We start from the raw sequence: 19,515 nt of genomic DNA on the forward strand, positions 1-19,515 counted from the left end.
AACATATTCTTCTTTCTGGATAAACCTGATTTGGTGTGAAAAGGCCTTCTTTTCACAAACAGAGCACTGAAGAAAATAGGGAGTTAGTGTGATAATCGCACTATAACAGTTTCACAAATGACACAATACAAGAGGCCGGAAGCTTCCTACTTGCAAAGTATATTCCACTCAATGAAAGAACTCTAAATGAAATGGTGATTTGGCTGGGAAAGCCACCCTTGCCTTTTTCCCACCTAGGGCTCATTTATACATAGGCAAAACAGCCATTCCCTTGCCAAATTCTGTGTACACTAGGGTAGCAGGGGGCTTCAGTACCTTTAAACACACTCAGTATGTGACCTTCTTTATGGAGAAGGCTGATTTGGCATGAAATGGCCTTATTTTCACAAGTGGGAAAAAGTAGAACATAGCGAGTTAGGGTGATAGTTGCCCTATAGCAATCACCAACTGACACAAATCAAGAGATAAGAGGCTTTCTACTTGCAAAATATATTCAATTCAGTGAAAAAAATTTCAGATGTAATGTGATTTTCTCAGTAATTTAACCGTTGTTTTTTTCCCACCTAGATCCTTCTTACAGATACATGATAAAGCAGATACCCTGCCAAATGCTATGTGTGCACTAGGGGTTTGCAGGGGGCTTAATTAGGTTGAAACACAATCAAAATACGGTTCTCATTTTACCAAAGCCTGATTTGGTATAAAAAGTCCTTCTTTTAATAAGCTGGGAAAAGTAGAACATAGCAAGTTAGGGCAATAATTTCCCTACAGCAATCTCACAAATGACACAAAACATGAGGTTATAAACTTCCTACATGCAAAATATATTCCACTCAGTGAAAGAACTCCAGCTGCAATGATGTACTGCTCCAGAAAGTGACCCTTGCCTTTTTCCTACATAGGCCAATGTTAAACCTAGATGATTGAGCCCCTCACCTGCCAAATGCTCGGTGTGCACTAGGGGTTTGCAGGGGGGGTCAGTAGCTTCAAACACATTCAAAACATGTTCTCATTTCTGGAGAAGCCTAATTTTTTAAGAAAATGCCTTCTTTCAACAAGCTTGGTAAAGCAGCACATACATATTAGGGAGATAATTTACCTATGGAAATCTAACAAATGACACAAAACAAGAGGCTAGAAGCTTCCAACTTGCAAAATATACTCCACTCAGTGAAAGAACACCAGCCCCACTGGTGGTTTAATTAAAAGCAAGCCTTCTCTTTTTAACACCTAGTTCTCTCTTCAAACTAGGCTGATCAAGTCACACCCCTTCAAAGGCTGTTTGGCCTTAGCTGTTTGCAGTGGGATTCCTACATTTTAAGCCCACTCTAAATGTTATCACCTTTCTGGAGAACCCTGATTTAGAAGGAAATGTTGCTCCTTTCCAAAGAGGGAGATCAGTATAGAGCAATTCTAGGGCTATAAGCACCCTGGAGCAATCTCCTAAATGAGAGAAAACAAAAAGCTTCATTATTCCTACTTGAAAAGCATACTCCACTCAGGTATAAAATAATAGATTCAATGGTGGTTTGCAATGAAAAGCGACCCTGGCCATTTTACCACTTAAGCCTCTCTTCTAATTAGGCCAATGGAGCTGCTCCCCTGCCAAATGCTCTGTGCGCACTCCCTCTTTGCAGTGGGCTTCAGTAGATCAAAACCTGAAACTGACAGCACTAATGGCCTGCACCTAGCCAGAACACGATTGGGACCTGAACCCATGCACTGGGACTCAAGCCCAACCTAAAGCCTGATTGGCATTTAAACCCATGGATTTAAATTTGAGTTGTTCATCATGTGTTTGGACTCACTAAGGTTCAGGATCTTTATGCCTCCCCACAAAAGGAATTCAGTGAGAGACTAAGTGCTAGGCAAGAAACAGATTTATCAGGATAGGATGCTTGTAAGAAATGCAAGCAGGCAGGCAAGGAACATCTGCCTGAGGATGCTGTGGGCCTTATCCAAGGGGCATGGGGGTTGGAAAGGCATGCCTCATCTTTTCTGGGAGTAGCAGTTCCTCTTTAGTATCAGGTGAGATGTGTATTCAAATCAGCTGAAGGTGGGTCTTCAAACTCTTGCTCTTGGTTTGGATCTGAATGAAGAAATCATCACATCCCCCACACAGTGACCTGAGGCAATTCTCACACCTCCACTATTTAAGTAAGCATGCCTTATTCTGAGGGCTTTCCTTAACTTTATTGTTTTATTATATTAATAACTTTATTATTCCCTTTTTATTGATGATCCCCTACTGGGACTTCTACAAACACCTGCACCTAATATATCTATATCTAAACCACTCCAAACTTGTCCTCTTCCTACTCTACTCAGTGAGGGAACACCAGTCCCAATGGGTGTTTTCTCTGGGATGCCACAGTAGCCTTTTTCCACCTAGGCCTCTCATATACCTAGGGCGAATCAGCCCTACGTCTGCCCAATGCTCCCTTGGCCCTTATTGTACACAGGGGTTTCCATTGCTTGAAACTCACTCCAACCATTTTCTCTTGTGTGCAGAATCCTGATTTGGCTTGAAAATGCCTTCTTTTCAAAAGAGTGAAAAAGCAGCAGATAGCATGCTAGGGCAATCATGTCCTAATGGCTATCTCACAAATTCCACAAAACAAGAGTCTGGAAGCTGCCTCCTGGCAAAGTATATTCTACTCAGTGATGGAACAAGCACCAGGCTCAATGGGGGTTTGCTCTGGTAAGACACCCTAGCCTATTTCCCACCTAGGATTCTCCTATGTGTAAGGCTATGCAGCCACTAAGCTGCACAATGCTCAATTTGCCTAATTGTGTGCAGGGGGTTTATGTTGCTTGAAACTCACTCTGAATGTCTTCTATTGTGTGTAGAATTCTGATTTGGCTTCAAAATGCTTCCTTTCACAAGCGGGAATGAGCAGCAGATAGCGAACTAGGGATGTGAGGGCCTGATGGCTATCTAATAAATGCAACATAACAAGAGTATGGAAGATGCCTCCTAGCAAAGTATATTCAGTAATTGAACACCAGCCCCAATTAGGGTTATCTCTGGAAAGCCAAACAAGTATTTTTCCACCAAGGCCTCTCCTATACCAAGGGCGATGCAGCCATATATCTGCCCAAAGCTTGCTTGGTGCTGCTTGAGTGAAGCATTTTATGTTGTACGAAACTCAGTCCAAACATTTTCTCTTGTGTGCAGAAGCCCAAATTGGGTTGAAAATGCCTTATTTCAGAGGCAGGAATGAGCAGCAGATAGTGAGCTAGGGTGATCAGGGACTGATGGCTATGTCACAAATGCCACATAACGAGAGTCTGGAAGCTGCCTCCTGGCAAAATATAAACTCCTCAGTGATGGAACACCAGCCCCAATGGGAGTATTCTCTAGAACACAAAAGTAGCAATTTTCAACATAGGTCTATCCTATGCCTAGGGTCATGCAGCTCCTTGGCTAATCCAAGCTCCATTGGCCCTTCTTGTGTGCAGGGGGTGTCCGTTGCTTGAAACACAATTAACACATGTTCTCTTCTGTGCAGAGCCTTATTTGGTTTGAAATTGCCTTATTTTCAGAGTTGGGGAAGAGCAGCATATATTGAGATAGGACGAACAGGGACAGAGGGCTATCTCACAAACACAACAAAACAAGAGTCTGAAAGCTTCCTCCTGGCAAGGTATACTCTACTCAGGGATGGAACACCAGCCCCAATGGGGGGTTTCTCTGGAAAGCCATCCTAGCCTTTTTCCCACCTAGGCCACTCCAATGTCTAGGGTGATGCAGGCACTGGGCTACCCAAATATTCCTTGGCCCTGCTTGTGTGCAGGGGATTTCCATTGTGGGAAACTCACTCCATACATGTTCTCTTGTGTGCGAAAGCATTGAAAATTCCTTCTATTCACAAGTGGGAAACAACCACAGTTAGGGAGCCAGGGTGATCAGGGCATTATGGTTTTCTCACAAATGCCACAAAACAAAGAGACTGGAAGCTGCCTCCTGGCAGAGTATACTCTACTCAGATGACAGAACAACAGCCACAAAGGGGTGTTGCTCTGGAAAGTCAACCTAGCCATTTTCCCACATGGACCTCTCCTAGGCCTAGGGTGATGCAGCCCAACTACTGCCCAATACTCCTTTGGGCCTTCTTGTGTGCTAGTTTTCCCTTGATTAAAACTTACGCCAAACATGTATGCTTGTGTGCAGAGGCTGGATTTGGCTTCCAAATGCATTCTTTTCACAAGCAGGAAACAGTAGCAAATGGGGAGCTAAGGCGATCAGGGGCTGATGGCTATCACAAATGCCACAAACCTAGAGCCTGGAAGCTGCCTCCTGGCAAAGTATACTCTCCTCAGTGATGGAACACCAGCCCCATTGGGGGTTTCTCTAGAATGCACCCTAGCCTTTTTCCCACCTAGGCCTCTCCCATGCCTAGGGTGATGAAACCCCTGGGCTTCCCAATCTTCCCTTGGCCAAGTTTGTATGCAGGGGGATTCCATTGCTTGACTCTCTCTAAACATGTTCTCTTGTGTGCAAAAGCCTTGAGAATTCTTTCTATTCACAAGCAGGAAACAACCACAGATAGGAAGCTAGGGCATTCACTGACTGATTTCTATCTCACAAATGCCACAAAACAAGTGTCTGAAAGCTACCTCCTGGCAATATATACTCTACTCAGTAATGGAACAACAGCCCCAATTGGGGTTTTCTCTGCAAAGCCACGCTAGCCTTTTTGCCACCTAGGATTCTCCTATGCCAAGGGTGAAGCAGCCCCTGGATTGCACAATGGACCTGCTCCCTTGGACCTGCTTGAATTCAGAGGCTTTCTGTGGCTTGAAATTCACACTAAACATGTTCTCTGGTGTGCAGAAACCTGATTTGGCTTGAAAATGCCTTCTTTTCACAAGCAGGAAACAACCACAAATAGGGTGAGAAGGTGATCAGTTCCTGATGGCTATATCACAAACACAACAAAACAAGAGTATGGAAGCAGCTTCCTGGATAATAATACTCTACTCAGTGATTAACACCAGCCCCAATTGGCATTAGGTCTGCAAATCCACCGTAGCTTTTTTTCCCTGGTAGGCCTCTCCTCTGCCAAAGGTGAGGCAGCCCTGGATTGCCCAATGCTCCCTTGCACCTGCTTGTGTTCAGGTGCTTTCTGTGGCTTGAAATTCACACCAAACATATTCTCTTGTGTGCAGAAAAATGATTTGGCTTGAATATGCTTTATTTTCAAAAGCAGAAAACAGTTTTAAATAGGGAGCTAGGAAGATCAGGGCTGGATGGCTATCTCACAAATGCCACAGAACAAGAGTCTGGAAGATTCCTCCTGAAAAAATATACTCTACTCAGTGACAGGCAACCAGCCCCAATGGGGGTTTGCTCTGCAAAGCCACTCTAGCCTTTTGCCCAGCTAGGCATCTCCAATGCCCAGGGTGAGGCATCCCCTCGGCGGCCCAATGCTCCCTTATCCCTGATTGTGTGCAGGGGGTTTCCATTGCTTGAAACTCACTCAAAAAGTTTTCTCTTCTGAACAGAAGCCTGATCTGGATTGAAATTCCCTTCTTTTAAACAGGTGCGAAAGAGCAGCATATATCTAGCTAGGGCAATCAGGGCTACATGGCTATCTTACAAATGCCACAAAACAAGAGTCTGAAAGCTGCCTCCTGGCAAAGTATGCTCTACTCAGGGATGGAACACAAGCTGCAATGAGGCTTTGATCTGGAATGCCCACCTAGCATTTTTCCCACCTAGGCCTCTCATATGCCTAGAGAAATGCATCACCTTGGATGCACAAAGCTCCCTTGGTCCTGCTTATGTGTAGAGAATTTCTTTTGCTTGAAACTCACTAAAATCATTTTCTCTTGTGTGAAGAATCCTGGATTGGTTGGAAATTGCCTTCTTTATTCAAGGATGAAAGAGCAGCAAATACCAAGGTAGGGAGACCGTGGCCTGATGGCTATCTCCAAAATGCCCCAAAACAAGAGTCTGGAAGCTGCCTTGGGGCCAAGAGTACTCTCCCCAGTGATGGAACACCAGATTAAATGGGGTCTCCACTAGAAAGCCCCCATCTCATTTTCCCATCTGGGCCTCTCCATCGCCAAGAGTAATGGATCCCCTGGGTTTCCCAATGCTTCTTTGGCCCTACCTGTGTGTAAAGATTTTCCATTGCTGTAACATATTCCAAACATGTTCTCTTGTGTGCAGAAGCCAGATTTGGCTTCCAAATGCATTCTTTCTCTAGTGGGAAACAATGGAAAATGGGGAGCGAAGGTGATCAGGGCCTGATGGCTATCTCACAAATGCCACAAACCTAGAGCCTGGAAGCTGCCTCCTGGCAAAGTATACTCTCCTCAGTGATGGAACACCAGCACCAATGCGGGGTTGCTCCGGAAAGCCAGAACAGCCATTTTCCAAGCTAGAGCTCTCCCATCCCTAGGGCAAGGCAGCTCTTGGATGCCCAATGCTCCCTTGGACCTGCTTATGCTCAGGGGTTTTTCTGTTCATTTGTTTGTTTGTTTGTGTGTTTGATACTCACTGCAAATGTGTTCTCTTGTGTTCCTCAGGCTGATTTAGCTTGAAAATGCCTTCTTTTCCCAAGCGGGATATACCCAAGACAGCGACCAAGGGCAATCAGGGCCTGATGGCTCTCACACAAACACCCCAAAACAAGAGTCTGAAAGCTGCCTCCTGGCAATGTATATTGTACTCAGTTATGGAAGACCAGCGCCAATGGGGGTTTACTCTGGAGAGCCACCCTAGCGTTTTTCCCACTTAGCCCTCTCCTATGCCTGGGGCGAGGCAGCCCCTCGGCAACCCAAAGCTCCCTTGACCCTGCTTGTGTGCAGGGGTTTCCATGGCTTGAAGCTCCCTCCAAATTTTTTTTTGTGTGTGCAGAAGCTTGATTTTGCTTGCAATTCCCTTCTTTTCACAATTGAGAAATACCAACATATAAGGAGCCAGGGAGATCTTGGCCTAATTGCTATCTTTGAAATGCCTCAAAACAAGAGTCTGAAAGCTGCCTCCTGGCAAAGTATACTCTACTCAGTGATGGAACACCAGCCCCAATGGGGGTTTGCTTTGGAAATCCACTCTATCCTTTTTCCCACCTAGACCTATACCATGCCTATGGCAATTAAAACCCTGGGCTTACCAATCTTCCCTTGGCCATGTTTGTATGTGGGCAGATTATATTGCTTGAAACTCACTCTGAACATGTTCTCTTCTGCACAATATCCTTGAAAAATCTTTTTATTCATAAGTGGGAATCAGCGACAGATAGGCATTCAGGGAATGATGACTATTTCACAAACTGCACAATACAAGAGTCTGGAAGCTGCCTCCTGGCAAAGTATACTATACTCAGTTATGGAACACCATCCCCAATTGGTGTTAGCTCTGCAACGCTCCCCTATGCTTTTTCCCAGCTAGGCCTCTCCTATGCCAATTGTGAGGCAGCCCCTGACTTGCCCAATACTCCCTTGTACCAGCTTGTGTGCAGGTGCTTTCTGCTGATTGAAATTCACACCAAAAATATTTTCTTGTTTGAAGAAGGCTGATTTGCATTGGCAATGCCTTCTTTTCCCTAGCAACAAACAATCACAAATGGGGAGTTAAGGCATTCATTGCCTGATGGCTATCTCACAAGGCCTCAAAAACAAGTATCTGGAACTTGCCTCCTGGGAAATTATGCTCTACTCAGTTATGGAACACCATCCCCAATGGGGTTTGCTCTGCAAAGCCATTCTAACCTTTTGCCCAGCTCGGCCTCTGCAATGTTCATGGTGAGGCAGCCCTTTGGATGCCCATTGCTCCCTTATCCCTGCTTGTGTGCTGGGGTTTATGTTTCTTGAAACTCATTCCACATGTGTTCTTTTGTGTGCCGAATACTTATTTGGTTTAAAATTCCCTTCTTTTCACATTAGGGAATGTGCAGCTTAGATCATGCTAGGGTGATCAGGGCCAGATGGCTATATCTCAAACACCACAAAACAAGAACCTGTAAGCTGCCTCCTGGCAATGTATACTCTACTCAGTGATGGAACACCAGCCACAATGGGGGTTTGCTCTTGAAAGCCACCCTAGCATTTTTCCCATATAGGCTTCTCCTAAGCCTAGGCTTATGCATCCCCTCAGCTACCCAATTCTCCCTTGGCCCTGCTTGTGTGCAGGGGTTTCTGCTTCTTGAAACTCACTCAAATGAGTCCACTTCTGTGCAGAAGCCTGATTGGGCTTGAGAAATCTTCCTTTTCACATTTGGGAAACTACCTCAAATAGCTAGAGAAGGCGATCATGGCCTGAAGGCTATGTACCAAATGCAAAAAAAACAAGAGTTTGAAAGCCACCTGCTGGCAAAGTATACTCTACATAGTTATGGAACACCAGCTGCAATGGGGGTTTGCTCTGAAAAACTACCCTAGCATTTTGCTACCTAGGACTCTCCTATGCCTAGGGCTACATAGCCCTTTCCTACCTATTTCTCCATTGGCCTTGTTTGTGTGCTGAGGTTTTCCATTGCTTGAAACTTGAGGCAAACATATACACTGGTGTACAGAAGCCTGATTTGCCTTCAAAATGCCTTCTTTTCAAAAGCAGGAAACAGCCAAAAATGGGGAGCTAAGGTGATCAGGGCCTGATGGCTATCTCACAAATGCCACAAAACAAGAGCCTGGAAGCTGCCTCCTGGCAAAGTATACTCTACTCAGTGATGGAACACCAGCCTCAATGTGGGTTTGCCCTGGAAAGCCACACTAACCTTTTTGGCAGTTAGCCCTCTTCTATGTCCCTGGAGAGGCAGCCCCTCATCGGCCCAAATCTCCCTTGACTCTGTTTGTGTGCAGGGGTTTTTGTTGCTTGAACCTCCCTCCAAATGATTTTTTGTTATGTCAGCTACCATGCAATCCCTGAGCTGCAGCATATCTGCTCTGGTGACAGCCTTCTGACTGTGGTGTACTAACCCCAGCAGCTCTGTGGCTGCAATTTATCAGCTCTATTACCCAGCAAGAAACCAATCAAGAACTCAGAGAGTTGGAGAATTCAGGTTTATTACACTGGAAGGCTCAGAGGAGATTGATCTCCAGAGTCTCAGACCTGAAAATGTGTTTCACAAGGCTTATATGGCAGACCTCTTCCGGGTCGATGCTTGGCTTCTTGGACCAGAGTGACGTCAGACAAGGTAGTAATTGTGGAATCAAATTTACAGAAGATATGTGGTGGAGGGGTGATTGGGGCAGTTGGCTAGACTTTGCTTAGTCATCATGGCTAGGGTCTCTCCTTTCTACATTTTTATTGGGACATTTTCTCCTACATTCCCCCCTCTTGGTGCTTTTTCACATTTTTGGAGCAAGCATAAACCTTTCTGGTATTCTTGGCCCAGGGGCTGATATAAGTGAGGCCCAGACCTCACCACCATTTGTAGCTTTATAGATTCTAGGTGTGAGGAGACAAACTTGACAAGACAGTTCCGGATACATGGGTGAAATGTGACGGCCATGAAGAGCAGGAGGAGGGGCCCAGCCAAAGACATGAGCCATGCCACCCAACTCCAGTAGTTACCCCAATTTAACCAGGAGTTATCTAATTCTTCCCTTCTCTTTGCTACGCATTCTTTTAGTTGTTGGGCCATGTTTCTGACTATTCCAGATCTGTTGGCATAAAGACAGCATGCTTCATCAGGCAACATCTCCCTTTTTCAGCAGTGAATAAATTCAGTGCGCTCCTGTTTCGAAGAGCCACTTCTGCCAGAGAGTCTACCTGATCCTGTAAGGCTACTAGGGAAGTGGCTACTTGTCCCATGTCATCTGTGAATTCTTTAGATAATTGATGATAATAAGCAGCAGAGGATGCTATTCCTCCCACTCCTGCTCCTATCCCTGCTGAAATTCCCAAACCAACTTATAAGGGGATAATTTCTATTTCTCTCTTGTTCTGCCATGTGCCTCTATGGGCACCATAAGAGACTGATTTCCAGGGACAATATCTATTTGAGGAGTGACAAAGGCTAGAGTGCAGGTCCCTGTCCAATTCTCAGGGAAGCACTGGTAAGCATCTGTTAATCCTCTTCCATCCCATAGATCATCATCCCAGTCTGTCATCCCTGGAGTGAGCAGCAGGGTTAGTATTAACAGAACTATGATTCCCTTAATCCTTTTCACTGACCCATTATAAATAGGGATCCTAGTATACTGACAGTCTGGAGATACATCACAGAGATGAGCAGCCAGGCTGCCTGTCCCCATTCTGAAGGGGATACTGCATTTGTAGCCTAACTACAAATATGGGGGCTATGGCAATTTCAATTACCAATATTCCCCACCAGAGCATGAGTTCAGTTCAAGTTTGCATGGAGATCCTCTGGCCTCTACTTGTACAAACCAGCCAACTTCCAGTATGTGGCTGGAGAAGGGCTGTAGATTCCTCAAGCTTCCGCCATGCATAGAATGGCCAGCTTCTGGGTGTGACCAGAACAGGGCCTGCCATCCTCTGGTGCTGAATATCTCTGGAACTTGATCCTGAGGGGGATTCTCAGGGTGCCAGACAGCTTTCCAGGTGTCTGTGTCAGTGGCAGGAGCAGTCTTCTATATTCTGGTGTGATGGATCCATGGGGTAATACCTTTATCCTTTATAGCAGTTGGGGTTGCTATGCAACCCTTAATTTACAAATGCTAACCAACAGCCTCATCAAAGAATGTACCAAAGCCCATGTTCTTACACTGACTACCTGAGTTAAAATTCTGCCTCAATTGCCCCCCCATGAGTTGTACACTCTAACTGTGGGGAAAAGGGGGTGATGACCGCTCTGACTTCTTCCTTCTGAAAAGGGGCATCGTTAGGGAAAGCAGTTAGGTCTCCACTCATAGGACAGTCAAGTTGGCTTTGATACATTGCTCTGGGTACTCCTTCTTTCAACATTTGAAGGTTGATAGCTTTTAATCAGGATGTAGTGAAGCAATAAATACAGTTAATTATACAGTACCTGAATAAAAGGATATGGTGAAGAAATATTTTCACCAGGAGGAGGAGGTCAGCTGGTTCCACAGGGCAGCTACAAAAGCTGGAGCTGGATAGGACAGCTCATGAATCTACTGTTGAAGATCTATCAGGGAATTAGACACATTCTTTGAACAATCAGGAATACAACATTTAGATTTTATAATAGCACAGGTAACTTGTATGATTTTTCTGATTTCTCTGGCTGGTTATGAAATATTTGTATGCATTGGTCAACATGTAATTGAAAGCTACTTTATGTTCCTGTGAGCAGTGTGATTTATGGCACCACCATACTTTTAAAGTTAACTTACTCAAATATATTCTAAACAGTCCCCACCATGAAAAATACGATACCTTTTAAAATTGTACCTCACAAAATCAAATACCTCGGAATACACCTGACCAAGGAGGTAAAGGGCCTATATGCCGAGAACTATAAAACTTTAATCAAAGAAATCAAAGAAGATGTAAAGAAATGGAAAGATATTCCATGTTCCTGGATTGGAAAAATCAACATTGCACAAATGGCCATACTACCCAAAACAATCTACAGATTCAATGCAATCCCTATCAAATTACCCATGACATTTTTCACAGAACTAGAACAAACCATCCAAACATTTATATGGAAGAACAAAAGACCCAGAATCACCAAAGCAATCCTGAGAAACAAAAACCAAGCAGGCGGCATAACTCTCCCAGACTTCAAGAAATACTACAAAGCCACAGTCATCAAAACAGTGTGGTACTGGTACCAAAACAGACAGACAGACCAATGGAACTGAATAGAGAATCCGGAAATAAACCCTGACACCTATGGTCAATTAATCTTTGACAAGGGAGGCAAGAACATAAAATGGGAAAAAGAAAGTCTATTCAGCAAGCATTGCTGGGAAACCTGGACAGCAACATGCAAAGCAATGAAACTAGAACACACCCTCACACCATGCACAAAAATAAACTCCAAATGGCTGAAAGACTTAAATATACGACAGGACACCATCAAACTCCTAGAAGAAAACATAGGCAAAACACTCTCTGACATCAACATCATGAATATTTTCTCAGGTCAGTCTCCCAAAGCAAAAGAAATAACAGCAAAAATAAACCCATGGGACCTCATCAAACTGAATAGCTTTTGCACAGCAAAGGAAACCAAAAAGAAAACAAAAAGATAACTTTCAGAATGGGAGAAAATAGTTTCAAATGATGCAACTGATATGGGCTTAATCTCTAGAATATATAAGCAACTTATACAACCCAACAGCAAAAAAACCAATCAATCAATGGAAAAATGGGCAAAAGACCTGAATAGACATTTCTCCAAAGAAGATATACAGATGGCCAACAAACACATGAAAAAATGCTCAACATCACTGATTATAAGAGAAATGCAAATCAAAACTACCATGAGATACTACCTCACACCAGTCAGAATGGCCATCATTCATAAGTCCACAAATAACAAGTGCTGGAGGGGCTGTGGAGAAAAGGGAACCCTCCTGCACTGTTGGTGGGAATGTAAACTGGTACAGCCACTATGGAGAACAGTTTGGAGATACCTTAGAAATCTATACATAGAACTTCCATATGACCCCACAATCCCACTCTTGGGCATCTATCCAGACAAAGCTCTACTTAAAAGAGACACATGCACCCGCATGTTCATTGCAGCACTATTCACAATAGCCAGGATGTGGAAAGAATCCAAATGTCCATCGACAGATGATTGGATTCGGAAGAGGTGGTATATATACACAATGGAATACTACTCAGCCATAAAAAAGAATGACATAATGCCATTTGCAGCAACATGGATGGAACTAGAGAATCTCATCCTGAGTGAAATGAGCCAGAAAGACAAAGACAAATACCATATGATATCACTTATAACTGGAATCTAATATCCAGCACAAATGAACCTCTCCTCAGAAAAGAAACTCATGGACTTGGAGAAGAGACTTGTGGCTGCCTGATGGGAGGGGGAGGGAGTGGGAGGGATCGGGAGCTTGGGCTTATCAGTCACAACCTAGAATAAATTTACAAGGAGATCCTGCTGAGTAGCATTGAGAACTTTGTCTAGATACTCATGTTGCAACAGAAGAAAGGGTGGGGGAAAAAACTGTAATTGCAATGTATACATCTAAGGATAACCTGACCCCCTTGCTGTACAGTGGGAAAAAATTAAAAAAAGAAAAAAAAAGATAATGTAAATCATATCAAGTATCTTTTCCAACCACAACACTATATGACTGGAAATCAACAACAAGAAAAAACCTGCAAAAAACACAAACATGTGGAGACTAAACAACATGCTACTAAACAACCAATGGATCACTGCAGAAATCAAAGAGGAAATTAAAAAAATACCTAGCATCAAATGACAATGAAGATATGACACTCCAAAACCTATGGGATGCAGCAAAAGCCGTTCTAAGAGGAAAGTTGATAGCAATACAAACCTACCTCAGGAAACAAGAAAAAGCTCAAATAAACAAGCTAACATTACCTCTAAAGCAGCTTGAGAGAGAGGAACAGACAAGACCTAAATTTAGTAGAAGGAAGGCAATCATAAAGATCAGAGCAGAAATCAATGAAATAGAAACAAAAAACATAGAAAAGATCAATGAAACGAAAAGCTGGATCTTTGAAAAGATCAACAAAATTGATAAACTCTTTGCCAGACTTATCAAGGAAAAAAGAGGACTCAAATCAATTAAATCAGAAATGTAAAAGGAGAAGTAGCAATGGATATCAGAGAAATACAAAGGATCCTAAGAGACTACTATATGCAACTATATGTCAATAAATGGAAAACCTAGAAGAAGTAGACAAATTCCTAGAAAGGTACAATCTTCCAAGACTAAACCAAGATGAAATAGAAAAGATCAATGGACCAATACCAAACACTGAAATTGCAGTGATTTTCAAGGAAAAGAGACTCGCTGCACACAACAAGGGACAAGGGAGCTTTGGGCAGTTGAAGTTCTGCCTCACCCGAGGAATCAAAGAGGTCCATTTGGGAAAAGGCCTAAGGTAGCTTGCCAGAGCAAACCCACATTGGGGCTGGTGTTCCATCTCTGAGTAGAGAATACTTTGCTGGGAAGCCATCTCCAGAATCTTGTTTTGTCAATTTGATGAGAGAGGCATCAGGCCCTGATGGCCCTAGCTTGCTATCAGCTGCTATTTCCTGCTTGTGTAAAGAAGGCATTTTCAAGCCCAATCAGGCTTCTGCACACACAAAGAAAACATTTGCAGCGATTTTCAAGCAAGAGAAACCTCCTTAACACAAACAGGGCCAGCCAAGTGACCATTGGTCAGATGATGGGCTGCATCGCACTTGGCATAGGGGAGGCCTAGGTGGAAAAAGGCTAGGGTTGGTTTCCAGAGGAAACCGGATCATACCCCCATTGGGGATGATGTTCCCTTACTGAGTAGATTTTTCTTTGCCAGGAGGCAGCTTCCAGACTCTGGTTTTGTGGCTATTGTGATATAACCACCATGCCCTGATTGCCCTAGGCAGCTATGTGCTGCTCATTCTGGCTTGTGAAAAGAAGGCATTTTCAAGCCATATCAGGCTTCTGAACACCAAGAGAACATTTTTGGAGTGAGTTTCAAGCAATGGAAACCCCATGTACACAACACAGCTCAAGGGAGCATTGGGCAGACAAGGGGCTGCATTGCCCTAGGCATTAGATATTCCTAGATGAGAAAGAGGCTATGGTGGGTTTCCAGAACAAACTACCATAGGGGCTGGTGTTCCATCAAGGAATAAATTATACTTTATCAGGTTGCAGTTTCCAGACTCTTGTTTTGGGGTGTTTGTGAGGTAGCCTTCAGGCCTTGATCAATCTAGATGGCTCTCTATGGATCTTTTCTGCTTGTGAAAAGCAGGCATTTTCAAGTGAAATCAGGCTTCTGCACACAAGAGAACATATTTGGAGTGATTTTCAAGCAAGGAAAACCCCTTCACACAAGCATGTTCAAGGGAACATTGGGCACTCGAGGGTCTGCATTGCCCTAAGCACAGGAGAGGCCTAGGTGGAAAAAAGTCTAGGGTGCCTTTCAGAACAAACACACATTGAGGCTGGAGTTCCATAACTGAGTACAGTATACTTTGCCAGGAGGCAGTTTCAGAACCTTGTTTTGTGGCATTAGTGAGATAGCCATCAGGCATTGATTGCCCTAGCTCCCTATCTGTGACTGTTTCCCACATGTGAAAATAAGGCATTTCAAGACGAATCAGTCTTTAACACACAGAAGAACACATTTGGAGTGAGATTCAAGCAGGAGAAACATCCTGCACACAAGCTAGGCCTAGGGAGCATTGGGCTGCCCAGGGGCTGCTTTTCCAGAGGCATGGGACAGGCCTAGGGGTGAAAAAGGCTAGGGTGGCTTTCCAGAGCACAGCCCCACTAAGGCTTGTGTTCCATCACTGAGTAGGGTATAATTTGCCAGGAGGCAGCTTTCAGACACTTGTTTTGTGGCATTTGTGAGATAACCATCAAGCCCTGCTCGACCAAGCTCCCTATATGCAGTGTGTTTTTGCTGGTGAAAAGTAGGCATTTTCAAGCCAAATCATGGTTCTGAACACAAGAGAACATATTTGAAGTATGTTTCAAGCATCCAAAACCCCCAGCACAGCAGCAGGGCCAAGGGATCACTGGGCAGCCAAGGGGCTTCATCACCCTAGGTCTAGGAGAGGCCTTGGTGGGAAAAAAGCTGGGGTGGCTTCCCTGAAAAAAAAAACCCATTGTGGCTGGTCTTCCATTTCAGAGTAGATTATACTTGCCAGGAGTCAGCTTCCAGACGCTTGTTTGTGGGCATTTGTGAAATAGACATCAGGCCGGGATCTACATAGATCCCTATATGCGACTGTTTCCTGCTTGGGAAAAAAAGGCAATTTCAAGCCAAACCAGGCTTCTGTACACAAGAGAACATGTGTGGAGTGAGTTTCAAGCAAAAGATACCCCCTGTACACAAGCCAGCCCAAGTGGGCATTGGGCAGCTGAGGGTCTGCATGGCTCTAGCTATAGGAGAGGCTTATGTAAGAAAAATACTAGGGTGGCTTTCCAGAGAAAAACCTCCTCTGAGACTGGTGTTCCATCACTGAGTAGAGTATACATTTCCAGGAGGCAGCTTTTAGACTCTTGTGTTGTGGTGTTTGAAAGAACCCACAAGAGCCTGATTGCCCTAGCTCCTGAGGTGTGGCTCTATCCCACTTGTGAAAAGAAGGCCTTTTCAAGCCAAATAAGGCTTCTGAACTCAAGAGAAAATGTGTGGAGTGAGTTTCAAGCAATTGAAACCACCTGCACACAAGCAGGGCCTAGGGAGTATGGGGCAGCCAAGGAGCAGCATCGCCCTATGCATAGGAGAGGCCTAGGTGGGAAAAAGGCTAGGGTGGCTTTCCAGAGCAAACCCCCATTGGGGCTGGTGTTCCATAATTGAGGAGATTATACTTTGCCAGGAGTCATCTTTCAGACTCTTGTTGTGTGGTTTTGGTGAGATAGCCATCCGATCATGATCCCACTACTCCCTATATGTGGAGGTTTCCCGCTTGTGAAAGGGAGGCATTTTCAAGCCAAATCAGGCTTATGCACACAAAACAATACATTTGGAGTGAGATTCAATCACCAAATACTCCCTGTACACAAGCAAGCACAAGGGAGAATCGTGCAGTCGGGTGAGTGCATGGCGCTATCTACAAGAGCGAACTATGTGAGGAAAAGGCTAGGGTGGCTCTCCAGAAAAAACCTCAATTGGGACTGGTGCTCAATCACTGAGTAGAGTAGACTTTGCCAGCAGGCAGCTTCCAGACTCTTGTTTGGGGACGTTTATGAGAGAGCCAACAGAGCCTGATACATAACTCCCTACGTGCAGCTCTTTCCTGCTTGAGAAAAGAAGCATTTTCAAGCCAAATCAGGCTTATGCACACAAGAGAACATGTGTGAAGTGAAGTTCAAGCAATGGAAACCCCTGCACACAAGCAGGGCCAAGGCAGCTTTGGGCAGCTGAGGGGCTGCAGTGCCCTAGGCCTAGAAGAGGCCTAGGTGGGAAAAAGGCTAGGGTGGCTTTTCTGAGAAATTCCCCTTTGCAGCTGGTATTCCATCACTGATTAGAGTATAATTTGCAAGGAGGCAGCTTTCAGACTCTTGTTTTGTGGCATTTGTGAGATAGCCATCAGGCCCTCATCTCCCTATGTTGCATTTTGTTGCTCTTTCCGGCTTGTGAAAAGAAGGCACTTTCAATCCAAATCAGGCTTATGTACAGAAGAAAACATGTTTAGAGTGAGTTTCAAGTGTCCAAACCCCTACACAAAGCAGGGTCAAGGGAGCATGTGGCAGATGAGGGTCTGCATGGCACTAGCTATAAGAGAGCTTATGTGGGAATAAGGCTAGGGTGGCTCTCCAGAGCAAATCCCAATTTGGGATGGTGTTCCATCCCTGAGTAGAATATACGTTGCCAAGAGGCAGCTTCCAGACTCCTGTGTGAGAGCATTTGTGAGATAGCCATTAGGACCAGATTGCCCCAGCTCCCTAGCTAGGATTTTCCTCACATGTGAAAAGAGGGCATTTTAAAATCAGGCTTCTGCAAACCTAAGAACATGTGTTGGGTGAGTTGAAATAATGGAAAAGCCCAGCACACAAGCAGGGCCAAGGGAGCATTGGGCAGCCCAGGGATGGCAGTGCTACAGGCCTTGAGATGCCTATGTGAGAAATAGGCTAGTGTGGCCTTCCAGAGAAAACCCCCATTGAGGTTGGAGTTCCATCACTGAGTAGATTAGACTTTGACAGGAGGCAGCTTCTAGACTCTTGTGTTGTCGAGTTTGTGAGATCCCCATCAGGCACTGATTGCCCTGGCTCACTAGGTGCTGCTCTTTCCCGCTTGTGAATAGAAGGCTTTTTCAAGCACAATAAGGCTTCTGCACACAAGAGAACATGTGTGGAGTGAGTTTCAAGTAGTGGAAAATGCCTGCACACAAGCAGGTCCAATGGTGATTTGGGCAGCCAAAGGTCTGCATGGCTCTAGCTGTAGGAGAATCCAATGTGGGAAAAAGGTTAGGGTGGCTTTCCACAGCCAACCCCCATTGGGGCTGGTGATCCATCGCTGAGTAGAGTATCCCTTGCCAAGAGGCAGCTTCCAAGCTCTTGTTTTGTGATTTTGTGAGATGGCAATGAGGCCCAGATCACCCTATTTCGCTATATGGGAAAAGATGGCATTTTCCAGCCACATCAGGCTTCAGCACACAAGAGAACATGTGTGAAGTGAGGTTCAAGCCATGGAACTCCCCTGCACACAAGCAGGGCCAAGACAGCTTTGGACAGCAGAGGGGCTGTAGTGCCCTAGGCCTAGAAGAGGTCTATGTGGGAAAAAGGCTAAGGTGGATATTCTGAGCAAACCCCCATTGGGGCTGGTGTTCCATCACTGAGTAGAATAAACTTTGCCTGGAGGCAGATTTCAGACTCTGTTTTTTGGTGTTTGTGTGATAGCCATCAGGTCCTCTTTGCCCAATCTTGCCATGTGCTCTTCATTCCTGCTTGTGAATAGAAGGCACTTTCAAGCAACATCAGGTTTCTGTACTCAAGAAAACACAGTAGGAGTGAGTTTCAAGCAACAGAAATTCCCTACACAATAGTAGGCTCAAGGGAGCATTGGGCAGATGAGGCTCTGCATGGCTCACCAAGGATACATAAAGATGGGAAAATGTCTAGGGTGGCTTTCCAGAGTAAACTCCCATTGTGGATGTTGTTCCATCCCTGAATAGAGTATACTTTGCAGGAGGAAGCTTCGAGACTCTTGTGTTGTGGCGTTAGTGAGATAGCCATCAGGCCCTGATCACCCTAGCTCCCTATATGCGGCTTTCTAGCATGTGAAAAGAAGGCATTTTCAAGCCAAATCAGGCTGCTACAAACAAAAGAATATGTTTAGAGTGAGTTCCAAGTAACAGAATCCCTCTGCACAAAAGGAGGGCCATGGAGCTTGGTGTGGCCAAGGGCTGCATTGCCGTAGGACTAGGAGATGCCTAGGTAGGAATTAGGCTAAAATGGCCTTCCAGAAGCAACCCCCATTGGGGCTGTGTTCCATCACTGAGGATATTATAAGTTGTCAGGAGGCAACTTCCAGCATCTTCTTTTGTGGCCTTTGTGTGATTATCATCAGGCCATGATCACCCAAGATTACTATTTGCTGCTGTTTACCACTTTTGAAAAGAGGGATTTTCAAGCCAAATCATGATTCTGCCCACAGGATAACATATTTGGATTGAGTTTCAAATGACAGAACCTCCTGCACACAAGCAGGGTCAAGGGAGCATGAGGCAAATGAGAGTCTGCATGGCTCTAGCTAAAGGAGATGCCTAGAAGGGAAAAAGGATAGGGTGGCTTTGCAGAGAAAACCCCCATTGCGACTGGTGTTCCATCACTGAGGAGAGTATACTTTGCAGGAGGCAGCTTCCAGCCTCTTGTTTTGTGGCCTTTGTGTGATTGTCATCAGGCCCTGATCTCTCTAGATTACTATTTAGAGCTGTTTCCTTCTTGTGAAAGGAAGGCATT

This window comes from Sus scrofa, chromosome 6 (genome assembly GCF_054392235.1).
Source record: "Sus scrofa isolate SSC_HxYL_T2T_F1_AM1 chromosome 6, Sscrofa_HxYL_maternal_Yorkshire_Landrace_v2.0, whole genome shotgun sequence".
Classification (NCBI taxonomy): Eukaryota; Metazoa; Chordata; class Mammalia; order Artiodactyla; family Suidae; genus Sus; species Sus scrofa.